Genomic DNA, 12,903 nt, shown 5'->3' on the forward strand with positions numbered 1-12,903 from the left:
GTCTTTATGGTAGAATGATTTATATTCCTTTGGGTATATATCCAGTAACAGGATTGCTGGGTTGAATGGTAGTTCTGTTTTTAGCTCTTTGAGGATTCACCACACTACTTTTCACTATGGTTGAACTAATTTACACTCCTACCAACAGTGTAGAAGTGTTTCTTTTTCTCTGCAACCTTGCCAGCATTTGTTATTTTTTGACTTTTTAATAATCATCATTCTGACTGGTGTGAAATGGTATCTCACTGTGGTTTTGATTTGCATTTCTTTAATGACCAGTGATGTTGAGCTTTTTTTCATATGCTTATTGGTTGCATGTATATTTTCTTTTGAAAAGTGTCTGCTCATGTCCTTTGATGGCTTTTTAATGGGGTTGTTTGTTTTTATTCTTGTAAATGTATTTAAGTTCCTTACAGATGCTGGATATTAGACCTTTGTAGGATGCATAGTTTGCAAAATTTTTATCCCATTTTGTAGGTTGTCTGTTTACTCTATTGATAATTTATTTTGCTGTGCAGAAGCTCTTTAGTTTAATTAGATCCCATTAGTCACTTTTTGCTTTTGTTGAAACTGCTTTTGGTGACAGAACACAATTCTGAGAAGATGCAGTAGAATACAAAAAAGGAAAAGTTAATAGTAAAAAAAAAAAAAAAAAAAAACAGAGGCCAGGCGCGGTGGCTCACACCTGTAATCCCAGCACTTTGGGAGGCCAAAGCAGGCGGATCGCCTGAGGTCAGGAGTTTGAGACTAGCCTGGCCAAGATGGTGAAATGCTGTCTCTACTAAAAATACAAAAATTAGCCAGGCGAGGGGTCTCACACCTGTAATCCCAGCACTTTGGGAGGCCGAGGCAGGCAGATCACCTGAGGTTGGGAGTTTGAGACCAGCTTGACTGACATGGAGAAACCCCGTCTCTACTAAAAATACAAAATTAGCTGGGCGTGGTAGCACATGTCTATAATCCCAGCTACTAGGGAGGCTGAGGCAGGAGAATCGCTTGAACCTGGGAGGCAGAGGTTGCGGTGAGCCGAGATCGTGCCATTGCACTCCAGCCTGGGCAACAAGAGTGAAACTCCGTCTCAAAAAAAAAAAAAAGATTTGCCGGACGTGGTGGTGGACGCCTGTAGCCCCAGTTACTCAGGAGGCTGAGGCAGGAGAATTGCTTGAACCCAAGAGGCAGAGGTTGCAGTGAGCTTAGATCGTGCCACTGCACTCCAGCCTGGGCGACACAGCAAGACTCTGTCTCAAAATAAAAATAAATAAATACATAAAAATTTTAAAAATCAGGCTGGGTACAATGGCTCAAGCCTGTAATCCCAGCACACTTTGGGAGGCTGAGGCAGGCGGATCACCTGAGGTCAGGAGTTCGAGACCAGCCTGGCCAACATGGCAAAATCCTGTCTTTACTAAAAATACAAAAATTAGCTGGGTGTGGTGGCAGGCACCTGTAATCCCAGCTACTCAGGAGGCTGAGGCAGGAGAAACGCTTGAACCTGGGAGGCAGATGTTATAGTGAGCCAAGATCATGGCACTGCACTCCAGCCTGGGCGACAAGAGCGAGACTCTGTCACAAAAAAAAAAAAAATTAAAAATCAGCTGGGCATGTGGCTTATGCTTGTATTCTCAGCACTTTGGGAGGCCAAGGCAAGAGGATCTTTTGAGCCTAGGAGTTAGAGACCAGCATGGGCAACATAGAGAGACTCCCCACCAAAAATACAGAACATAAAAGGGTATGTATGCTACACTTCATAAGTGGACACGAATATGGATCAAGACTGGAAGAAAATACAGTTAAAAAAAAAAAAAGAAAGAAAGAAATTTGCCGGGCACAGTGGTTCACACCTGTAATCCCAGCACTTTGGGAGGCTGAGGTGGGTGGATCACCTGAGGTCAGGAGTTCAAGACCAGCCTGGCCAACATGGTTAAAACCAGTCTCTACTAAAAATATAAAAATTAGCTGGGTGTGGTGGTGCATACCTGTAATCCCAGCTATTTAGGAGGCTGAGGCAGGAGAATGGCTTGAACCCAAGAGGGGGAGGTTGCAGTGAGCCGAGATCACACCACTGTACTCCAACCTGCGTGACAGATTGAGACTCTGTCTCAAAAAAAAAAAAAAAAAGGAATTGGATATACACATACATATATAAATACATAAATATATGTGTGTGTGTGCATGTGTGTGTATATATATCCCCAATTCAATTCAGAAGGAGGAAATAACTGTTAGTACCTCAAAGTTTAGCTGTCCCTTCCTGTTCCCTAATCCCAAGCTACCATTTTCCCTGCCAGAGCTTTCAGCAAGCCCTAGGCTTTGGATGACTGCCCTATTCTCATAATGGTTTTATTATCAACCATGGGGAGTAGCCTGAAGAGACAATTGAACCTAACAGCAGCCAGGAATAATGGCTCAACATTAACTAAGACAAAACAAAAATCCATTGCCTTTGGGAGCATTCTTCAAAATTCCATTGGTCAGCATAAAATGACTCTATAGGGCAAATCAAGTCATTCAACAAAGTCATCCCTCCACCACATTTTTTTTAATCCAAATATGTGCCATATACTTTAGGCATCTGGCAGGTGAGGGGGTTGTGGGTTGTTAATTTGCCCACCCCCCTCTTTATGCAGGTTGGCATGCTCTTTGATGGCATACGCCTGTTTCATAATCATCATGCTTTACCTCCATCCCCTAGTATATGTGATGGAACTCACGAAATTCTTGTTGTATGTCCTGAATTAAGCATACATAGAAAATAACTCTTAGCATCTACTGCTTACGCTTTCCCTCATAGATATGAAATCTGCCCATCTCTCTTTCTGGGTTGAACAGTGATGTAGAATCCTTGTATTACCCTAAAGAACTCTCCTCTATCCTCTTTTCTTTATAAGAAACCCAAGAGTAAGCCAGGCGCAGTGGGTCACACCTGTAATCCCAGCACTTTGGGAGGCCGACGCGGGCAGATCATGAGGTCAAGAGATCGAGACCATCCTGGCCAACATGCTGAAACCCTGTCTGTACTAAAAATACAAAAATTAGCTGGGCGTGGTGGCGTGTGCCTGTAGTCATAGCTACTCAGGAGGCTGAGGCAGGAGAATTGCTTGAACCTGGGAGGCAGAGGTTGCAGTGAGCCGAGATCATGCCACTGCACTCCAGCCTGGGCAACAGAGTGAGACTCAATCTCAAAAAAACAAACAAATAAACAAAAAAACACCACCAAGCATATCTTAAAATTGCCAAAAGAGGCTTTTTGTTCTTGCTCCAAATTATCCAATTAGAATTGTATAAAGACTCCAAGAAAAGGAAGGCCATTGAAATCCCTGTCATAGCTGGAGTGCTGGGTCTGAAGAGCATGCCAGCACCTCCCAGCTAAGCCAAGTTGTCCCTACTCCAAGGCCACCTGGATCCGAATCATTACCTAGACACTGTCTTAATCCACCAATGGGCTTAAGGGAGTCAACAAACCTTTGAAGTGCTATCCAGTGAATTGTATGCAAAGACTCATCAAAGAGGTCTAGCCCCAAAGACATTAGGAACTAAGGATCTAACAAGTCTAACCTAAGCTTGTGGACCTTCTCGGCAGTGATTCTCGAAGTTAGATGGGTCTTTAACCCATGGAAGCCTTCAAATGGAGACACTGTGACAAACACCAGACACAGGGCTACTCTTGAGAGCAAAAAGGCAGAGGAAGAAGGCAAGGGGGTTTAAAGCCCAACTAACCACATTCCAGGCCCAAGCCAAGGAACCAGGGAGTAAACAGAAGGCCAGTAAGATATTTGACCATGTACAGTGAAGTCCTGTGTCTTCCCTGCCAGCAGCCTACATCCAGCCCTCCCCAGTGGACAGGAATCTCCTCTTGTGCTAATACAAGGCATCAGGACCTTCCAAGGCAGGCTGCAAGTGAGACTAAGCAAGGACCCTTCTTAGGGACCTGCTGGATACCACCCTCCCCAAGCATGAAAATAACGAAAAATTTATTTTCTTTATAGAGGACTATAAACAGAGGACTGAACTCCAACCACCCATTCTTTGTTTTAAATTTCTTCCTGTAATCCCAGCTACTCAGGAGGCTGAGGCAGAATTATTGCTTGAACCCGGGAGACCGTAGGTTGCAGCGAGCTGAGATTGCACCACTGCACTGCAGCCTGGGCAACAGAGCAAGACTCCATCTAAAAAAAAAAAGAAAGAAAGAAAGAAAAGAAAAATAAAAATCTGGTGTTCCTTCTAGGGAAATTCCAGGCACCTAGCTAGCCTGGAGAAGTAAATGAGCAACTTGATGAACAAGAAGGCAATAGTAGTTTAAAACAATAACTGGCTGGGCTCAGTGGCTCATGCCTGTAATCCCAGCACTTCCGGAGGCCAAGGCGGGTGGATCTCCTGAGGTCAGGAGTTCGAGGCCAACCTGACCAACATGGCAAAACCCCACCGCCTCTACTAAAAATACAAAAATTAGCTGGGCCTGGTGGTGGGCGCCTGCAATCTCTGCTACTCAGGAGGCTGAGACATGAGAATAGCTTGAACCTGGGAGGCGGAGGTTGCAGTGAGCCGAGATTATGCCACTGCACTCCAGCCTGGGCGACAGAGCGAGACTCTGTCTCAAAAAATAAACAAATAAATCAATAAATCAATAAAACAATCACCAAGGAAGTTAGAGTCAGGAGATATTTTATTCCCTATAGAAACTAAAGATAACATCTTGTCTTGCTCTGTCACCTAAGCTGGAGTGCAGTGGCATGATCTCGGCTCACTGCAACCTCTGCCTCCCAAGTTCAAGCAATTATCCTGCCACAGCCTCCCGAGTAGCTGGGATTACAGACTTATGCCACCGTGCCTAGCTAATTTTTGTATTTTTAGTAGAGATGAGGTTTTGCCATGTTGGCCAGGCTGGTCTCGAACTCCTGACCTCAAGTGATCTGCCCACCATGGCCTCCCAAAGCGCTGGGATTATAGGCATGAGCCACCACGCCCAGCCGATAGCATCTTAATATATGTCCCTGAGTTGTTTTTCAGAAACCCGGACCCACATCCTACTCTGCTAGCACATGGACCTCAGATAAGGGGGAACAGAGGACTGTTCCCAAACCAACCATTCTTTTTTAAAAATTTCTTCCTGAGGAGCCTGGAGAAGGTCACACTCATGAACCACAGGTAACATTCTTTTTTTTTTTTTTTTCGTTTTTTTTTTTTTGAGACAGAGTCTAGCTGTCACCAGGCTGGAGTGCAGCGGTGCGATCTCAGCTCACTGCAACCTCCGCCTCCTGGGTTCAAGTGATTCTCCTGCCTTAGCCTCCCAAGTAGCTGGGATTACAGGCACACGCTGCCACGCCCAGCTAATTTTTGTATTTTTAGTAGAGACAGGGTTTCACTATTGTTGGCCAGGATGATATCAATATCCTGACCTCGTGATCTGCTCACCTTGGCCTCCCAAAGTGCTGGGATTACAGGCATGAGCCACTGCGCCCAGCCAGTAACATTCTTTTCTGCTGATCCCAAAGTTTTAGACAAAAGCTTTGCCTCTTAACCAATTAGAAATCAAAATTTTTTTAATCCACCTGTCCTCCCTTCCTTTTTAAGTCAAAATAATATATAGCCTCCCTGTACTGGTTTATGACTTAGCCTAGCACATCTGTCTCCCTGCCTTTAAAAACCCTTACCTGTAAGCCATCTGGGAGGTCAGGTCTTAAGTATGAGCTGCCAGCTCTCCTTGTTTGGCACCCTGCAACAAAGTCCTCACTTTCTTTCACTGCTATCCTGACATCAGCATTCTTTTTGCTGGGCCAGGTGAGTGGACCCCAGTTCTATAACACAGGGATAAGGTCTTTCCCTCCCCCACTGGCAGGATACAGACACATCTCTGCACATAAGTCATGAGCATCTCTCCAACTCCTGCTTCTCCCAAAATAGTTTTCAAAAATGTTTTGTACTATTTTCTTCACTCTTATCTGATATTTACTGTAGTTTTCCATTTAATAGACCCCTGGTTGGATTTCACTTTTTTTTCCTGTAGCAATGTTTTAATTTGGGCTTCATGTGCTCTAAAAATATCTTGTCAGGGTATCAAAATAACACTGCAGAATGGCAACCTCGGAACTTTAGAGCGTGTTTCTAAATAGTCTAATGATATGCAAGCGTCTGTGATCTTTTCAAAATTGCTGGGGCCTAATGATTTCCTCTTGGCTCTTTCTGGAAGGTTTTCTTTGCTAAGACAGAATTCAGGGAGATAAGCAGGAGAGAACTGAATGAATGTCAATGAATGTTGGAGCTGGTAATGATTTTGGAGAGGAAAAAAATGCATCTCAAATTTTGCAGCAATTTCTCCCCAAAGGACTCACTCTCACTACCTTTCTTCCGGGGCACCGTATTTGTACCCCACTCCCTCCCTTCAGGCCCAGATTTGGTGAGACTGGGGACTAATATTAGAGTTTTTCAGACAGAAAAATCACCTTGCCTTAGATCTTCAGAATCAGAATGTCCCAAGAGGGTCTGGAAATCAGTATTTTTTTTTTTTTTTGAAACAGGGTATCACTCTGTCACCCAAGCTGGAGTGCAGTGGTGCAATCATAGCTCACTGAAGCCTTGACCTCTCAGACTCAGGTGATCTTCCTGCCTCAGCCACCTGCTCCCCCGCCCCACCGCCCCCATTCCCCACTAGTAGCTGGGACTACAGGTTCACATCACACACCCGGCCAATTTTTGTATTTTTTGTAGAGATGGGATTTCACCATGTTGCCCAGGCTGGTCTCAAACTCCTGGGCTCAAACAATCTTCTCTGTCTTGGCCTCCCAAAGTGCTGGGATAATAGGCATGAGCCACCACACCTGGCTTGGGGATCAGTATTTTCGTAAATATCCTAGGCAATTATCATCATCGGGCAAATTTGGAAAATACTGGTGTGGTGAGCTTGAATTCCAAGTTGGGCTTGTTGGGTCCAGTCAGGTAAATTACAGATTCTCTGATATTGTGCTAGAGCTGGCTCTAACAGGCTCATCAGAGCTGATTATTAAGTTTTTGCAATTTTGCCAGCTGTTTGCTAAACAGAAGCATTATTAAATATTAAATTATATTGAATGCAGGGACTCAAAGAGATACTTATATACCAATGTTCACAGCAGCATTGTTCACAATAGCCAAAAAGTGGAAACAACCCAAGTGTCCATCAATAGATGAATGGATAAAAAAATGTGGTATATGCATGCAATAGAATATTATTCAGCCACAGAAAGAATGAAATCCTCATATATACTACAACATAAATGAATCTTAAAAACTCTACTAAGTGAAATAAGCGAGACACAAATGAACAAATATATAATTCCACTTATATGAAATATCTAAAATAGGCAAATTCATAGAGACAGAAAGTAGAATAGGAGCTGTACATGGTGGTGCATGCCTGTAATCTCAGCTACTCTGGAGGCTGAGGTGGGAGGATCACTTGAGCCCATTAGTTTGAGACCAGCCAGGGGAACATAGTGAGACCTCTCTCTCTAAAACAAATAAATAAATACAAATTAAAATTAAATTTAAAAAATAGTGACAGACTCTCACTTTGTCACTGAGGCTAGAGTGCAATGGTACAATCATGGCTCAAACTGAAGCCTTGACTCCTGGGCTCAAGTGATCCTCCCACCTCAGCCTCCTGAGTAGCTGGGACTGCAGGCATGCACCACCATGGCTGGCTACTTATTTATTTATTTATTTATTTATTTATTTTTGAGACAGTTTTGCTTTTATTGCCCAGGCTGGAGTGCAATGGGGCAATCTTGGCTCACCGCAACCTCCGCCTCCTGGGTTCAAGCGATTCTCCTGCCTCAGCCCCCAAATAGCTGGGATTACAGGCATGCACCATGCTCTGCTAATTTTGTATTTTTAGCAGAGACAGGGTTTCTCCATGTTGGTCAGGCTGGTCTTGAACTCCCAACCTCAGGTGATCCGCCTGCCTCGGCCTCCCAAAGTGCTGAGATTACAGGTGTGAGCCACCGTGCCTGGCCTGGCTGGCTAACTTTAAAAACTTTTTTTTTTTTGTAGAGGTGAAGGTCTCATTATGTTGTCCAGGCTGGTCTCCTAAGTAGCTGAGACTACAGGCACGTGCCACCATGCCTGGCTAATTTTTGTATTTTTAGTAGAAACGGGGTTTCACCATGTTGGCTAGGATGGTCTCAATCTCTTGACCTTGGGATCCCCCCTCCTCAGCCTCCCAAAGTGCTGAGATTACAGGCGTGAGCCACCGCACCCAGCCAACAGTTTCTATTTCTAACCTATGTTGTGTGCTTTTGACTCTTGTGATTTATATAGCATTATATAGTATAGACTGCATTTGTTTTTGTTTGCTCTTGCTTCTCTAGTTCTTTCTTTCTTTCTTTCTTTTTTGAGACAGTGTTTCACTCTGTGGCCCAGGCTGGCATGCAGTGGTGCAATCTCGGCTCACTGCAAGCTCTGCCTCCCAGGTTCACACCATTCTCCTGCCTCAGCCTCCCGAGTAGCTGGGACTACAGGTGCCTGCCACCACGCCCAGCTAATTTTTTGTATTTTTAGTAGAGACAGGGTTTCACCGTGTTAGCCAAGATGGTCTCAATCTCCTGACCTTGTGATCCGCCCTCGTCAGCCTCCCAAAGTGCTGGGATTACAGGCATGAGCCACCGCGCCCACCGAGGCTAGGGTTTTTAAAGGATAGTTTGGAGGGCAGGAGACTAGGGAATGGGGAATGCTGATTGGTTGGGTCAGGGATGAAATCATAGGGGGTCAAAGCTGTCTTCCTGCACTGAGTCAGTTTCTGGGTGGAGGTTACAAGACCAGATAAGCCAGTTTCTTCCTATGTATTGCTGGGGGTTACAAGACCAGACAGCCCATCAGAATGCAGGGTCTGGAAAATACCTCAAACATCAATCTTAGATTTTACAATAGTGATGTTATCTATAGGAGCAACTGGGGAGATTACAAATCTTGTGCCCTCTGGCTACAAGACTTCTGAACCATAATTTTAACTTTGTAGCTCGTTTGTTAGTTTTTCAAAGGCAGTTTTAGTCACTGAACAAGGAGATTGTTAGTTTTGGGAAGGGGCTATTTTCATCTTTGTTTTAAACCAAGCTTGTCCAACCCTTGACCCATGGGCTGCATACCATCCGGGACAGCTTTGAATGTGGTCCAACACAAATTCATAAATTTTCTTAAAATATTGAGGGTTTTTTTGTGATTTTTTTAAGCTTATGAGCTATCATTAGTGTTAGTGTATTTTATGTGTGGTCCAAGACAATTCTTCCAATGTGAACCCAGGGAAGCCAAAAGATTGGACACCCCTCTTTCAAACTATAAATTCCTCCCATAGTTAGTTTGGCCTATGCCGGGAAATGAACAAGGGTGGCTTTGAGGTTAGAAGCAAAATGGAGTCAGTTAGGTCAGACTTTTTTTCACTATCATACTTTTTCTATGTCAGATTTATCTCACTTGTAATTTTTGCAAAGGTGGTTTCAGAGCCACTAAGCTTGTGGTAATTTTTTACTGCAACAGAAAACTAATGCATTAGGTAACCCTCTTTTTTTCCCTCTGCTTGCTCTGAGGTAAGCCAGCTGCCATGTTGAATTTTTCATTTTGTTACTGTGCAATCAATGGGCTCACTGCCCGACGTGCATAGAGGCCAATACTGTGGCACTAGTTTTTGAGAAAAGTTTTGTTTTTGTTTTTGAGACGGAGTCTCGCTCTGTTGCATAGGCTGGAATGCTGTGGCACGATATCGGCTCACTGCAACCTCCGCCTCCTAGGTTCAAGTGATCCTCCTGCCTCAGCCCCCCAGCAGCTGGGATTACAGGCACGTCCCACCATGCCCAGCTAATTTTTGTATTTTTAGTAGAGACGGGGTTTCGCCATGTTGCTCAGGGTGGTCTTGAAGTCCTGGCCTCAGGTGATCCGTGCACCTCGGCCTCCCAAAGTGCTGGGATTACAGGCATGAGCCACTGTGCCCGGCTGAGAAAAGTTTTACTGTGAGTCAGCTCGCAAGGAAATAGGAGGAAATGCTCAACTATGTCTCCCCAAGCTGGGGTCTGGGTCATGTTTTATAAGCATAGGGTAGCAAGGTATTATCTGATTGGATCTTGCAATGAGGTGATGCCAGAAGGCATGATCTGACTGGATCCTGGCATGGGGTGATGTCAGAGTTTGATCTGATTGGATCCTGGATCAAACTATGTGGTGTCCACTTAGTTCCATCTCTGCTCCTTGGTCTGAGCACTTAGATTCCCCCTATCGTTGCATGCTTGCTTCATCTGGGCATGCTCAGGTTACATAACCTTCAACCTGGGGAATCCATAGCAACTGAAAACTCACAACTTTGTTATATAAAAGTTGAGCCAGATTGGCCGGGCATGGTGGCTCACGCCTGTAATCCCAGCACTTTGGGAGGGCAAGGTGGGCAGATCATTTGAGGTCAGGAGTTGAAGACCAGCCTGGCCAACATGGTGAAACCGCATCTCTACTAAAAATACAAAAATTAGCGGGGCATGGTGGCATGCACCTATAATCCCAGCTACTTGGGAGGCGGAGGCAGGAAAATCGATTGAACCCGGGAGGCAGAGCTTGCAGTGAGCCAAGATCGTGCCACTGCACTCCAGCCTGGGGGACAGAGCGAGACTCTGTCTCAAAAAAAAAAGTTGAGCCAGATTGATACGATGTGGTTACAAGTTCAGATACTGTATTTTTCACCACTAGAAGTTCCATCTGGTTCTTTTTTCTTCTTTCCTCATTATATTCATGTTTTTCTTTAAATATAGTTATAATAGCTGTTTCATCATTCTTATCTGCTAATTCCATAATTTCTGTCATTTCTGGGTCCATGTCTGTCACCTGATTTTTCTCTTGGTTTTTCCCCCCTCCTTCTTGGTATAAATAGTAATTTTTTATTGGATCTCAGGATGTCACATTGTTTTTCTTTTTCTTTTTCTTTCTTTTTCTTTTTGAGATAGAGTCTCGCTCTGTGCCCCAGGCTGGAGTGCAGTGGCGACATCTCAGCTCACTGCAATCTCCACCTCCCAGGTTCAAGCAATTATCCTGCCTTAGCCTTCCCAGTAGCTGGGACTATAGGCGCTCACCCCCACGCCCAGCTGATTTTTATATTTTTAGTAGAGACGAGGTTTCACCATGTTGGCCAGGCTGGTCTCGAACTCCTGACCTCAGGCAATCCGCCTGCCTTGGCCTCCCAAAGTGCTGGAATTACATGCCTGAGCCACTGCACCCGGCCTTTTTCTGTTTGTTTTTTTTTTTGGTTTTTTTTTTTGAGACAGAGGCTTGCTCTGTCGCCCAGGCTGGAGCACAGTGGCTTGATCTCGGCTCACTGTAACCTCCGCCTCCTGGGTTCAAGCAATTCTTCTGCCTCAGCCTCCTGAGTAGCTGGGATTACAGGCATGGACCACCACACCTGGCTAATGTGGATGTCACATTGTTGAATGTCTGTATTTTGTAGTCTTCCCTTAAAGAGTATAGGTCTTTGTTGTACCAGGTTGTTAACTTACTTTTGGATTAGTTTGATGTTTTTGAGGCTAGTTTTTAAGCTTCGTTAAGCAGTTCTAGCGTGTACTTTACTCTAGACCTAGTTTAGACCTTTTAGTAAGGTTTATCTCTGCTGCAGTCTCTCCTGAACATCTTGGGAGGTCACTAAGTCATTTCTACTCCAATTGGTCATAATTTGTATGTTTCCTAGCTCTGGGAATTGTTCAGTTACATCTCTTCAATTGTTCTTTGCTCAGTCTCCTGGAACTTAGCTCTACTTACGGCTACCTTAATATTCAGAAAAAACTCAAGATCTTATGCAAATTTCTGAAGGTTTTTGCATACCTTCTTCCTTTTTGGAATTTTGCACAGCAACTTCCAGCTGCCTCAGGTTCCATGAACTCCAATCTGTGTGTCCTCAGTGAGATTGCCACATTCTGATTTTATGATCCAGATTGCACCCCTAGGCAAAAAGCTAGGAAAATCACAGAATTTACCTCATTTTTTTCTTTATCTCAATGACGTCAGTTCTGCACTGCCAATTGTCCAACATCTGAAAACGGTTGTTCTGTATGTTTTGTCTAGCTTCCTAGGTGTGTATGGCAGAAGGGTTAATCTGGTCCCTTTTAACTCCATCATGATCAGAGACAAAAGTCCTCTGTTTCACTGAAATTTGATTAGCATGTCAGTCTTTGAGCAACTGATCAACCTTACAAAATGGAGTTTGAAAAAAAAAAAGAAAGAAGGAAAGAAAGGCCAGGCGCAGTGGCTCATGTCTGTAATCCCAGTACTTTGGGAGGCTGAGGCAGGTGGATCACGAGGTCAGGAGTTTAAGACCAGCTTGATCAACATGGTGAAACCCTGTCTCTACTAAAAATACAAAAATTAGCTGGGCGTGGTGGCGCGTGCCTGTAATCACAGCTACTCAGGAGGCTGAGGCAGGAGAATCGCTTGAACCTGGGAGGTGGAGATTACAGTGAGCCGAGGTCATGCCATTGCACTCCAGCCTGGGTGACAGAGCAAGTCTCTGTCTCAAAAAAGAGAAAAAAAAGCAAAAGGAGAACTTCAATGTAGAATTTCAGAATAATGGGTCAGGTGCAGTGGCACACGCCTGTGATCCCAGCACTTTAGGAGGCTGAGGAGGGTGGATCACTTGAGGCCAGGAGTTTGAGACCAGCTTGAGCAACATGGCAAAACCCTTTCTCTACTAAACATACAACAATTAGCTGGGCATGGTGGCATGGGCCTGTAGTCCCAGCTATTTGGGAGGCTGAGGCAGGAGAATCGCTTGAACCCGGGAGGCGGAGGTTGCAGTGAGCTGAGATGGTCCCTGGATGACAAGAACAAGACTGTCTCCAAAAAAAAATTTTTTTTTTCAGAATAATAAGCTTTTTTTTTTTTTTTTTTGAGACAAGGTCTTGCACTGTC

The 12,903-nt window shown here is 44.4% G+C and overlaps 1 protein-coding gene across 1 annotated transcript in view; it reads left to right on the plus strand.

The window, feature by feature from the left end:
• The window catches only part of USP32 (ubiquitin specific peptidase 32), a 243,622-nt gene that overhangs the window by 3,322 nt on the left and 227,397 nt on the right, over positions 1 to 12,903 (plus strand). The window lies entirely within an intron of this gene.

Source organism: Gorilla gorilla, chromosome 4 (assembly GCF_029281585.2).
Source record: "Gorilla gorilla gorilla isolate KB3781 chromosome 4, NHGRI_mGorGor1-v2.1_pri, whole genome shotgun sequence".
Taxonomy (NCBI): domain Eukaryota; kingdom Metazoa; phylum Chordata; class Mammalia; order Primates; family Hominidae; genus Gorilla; species Gorilla gorilla.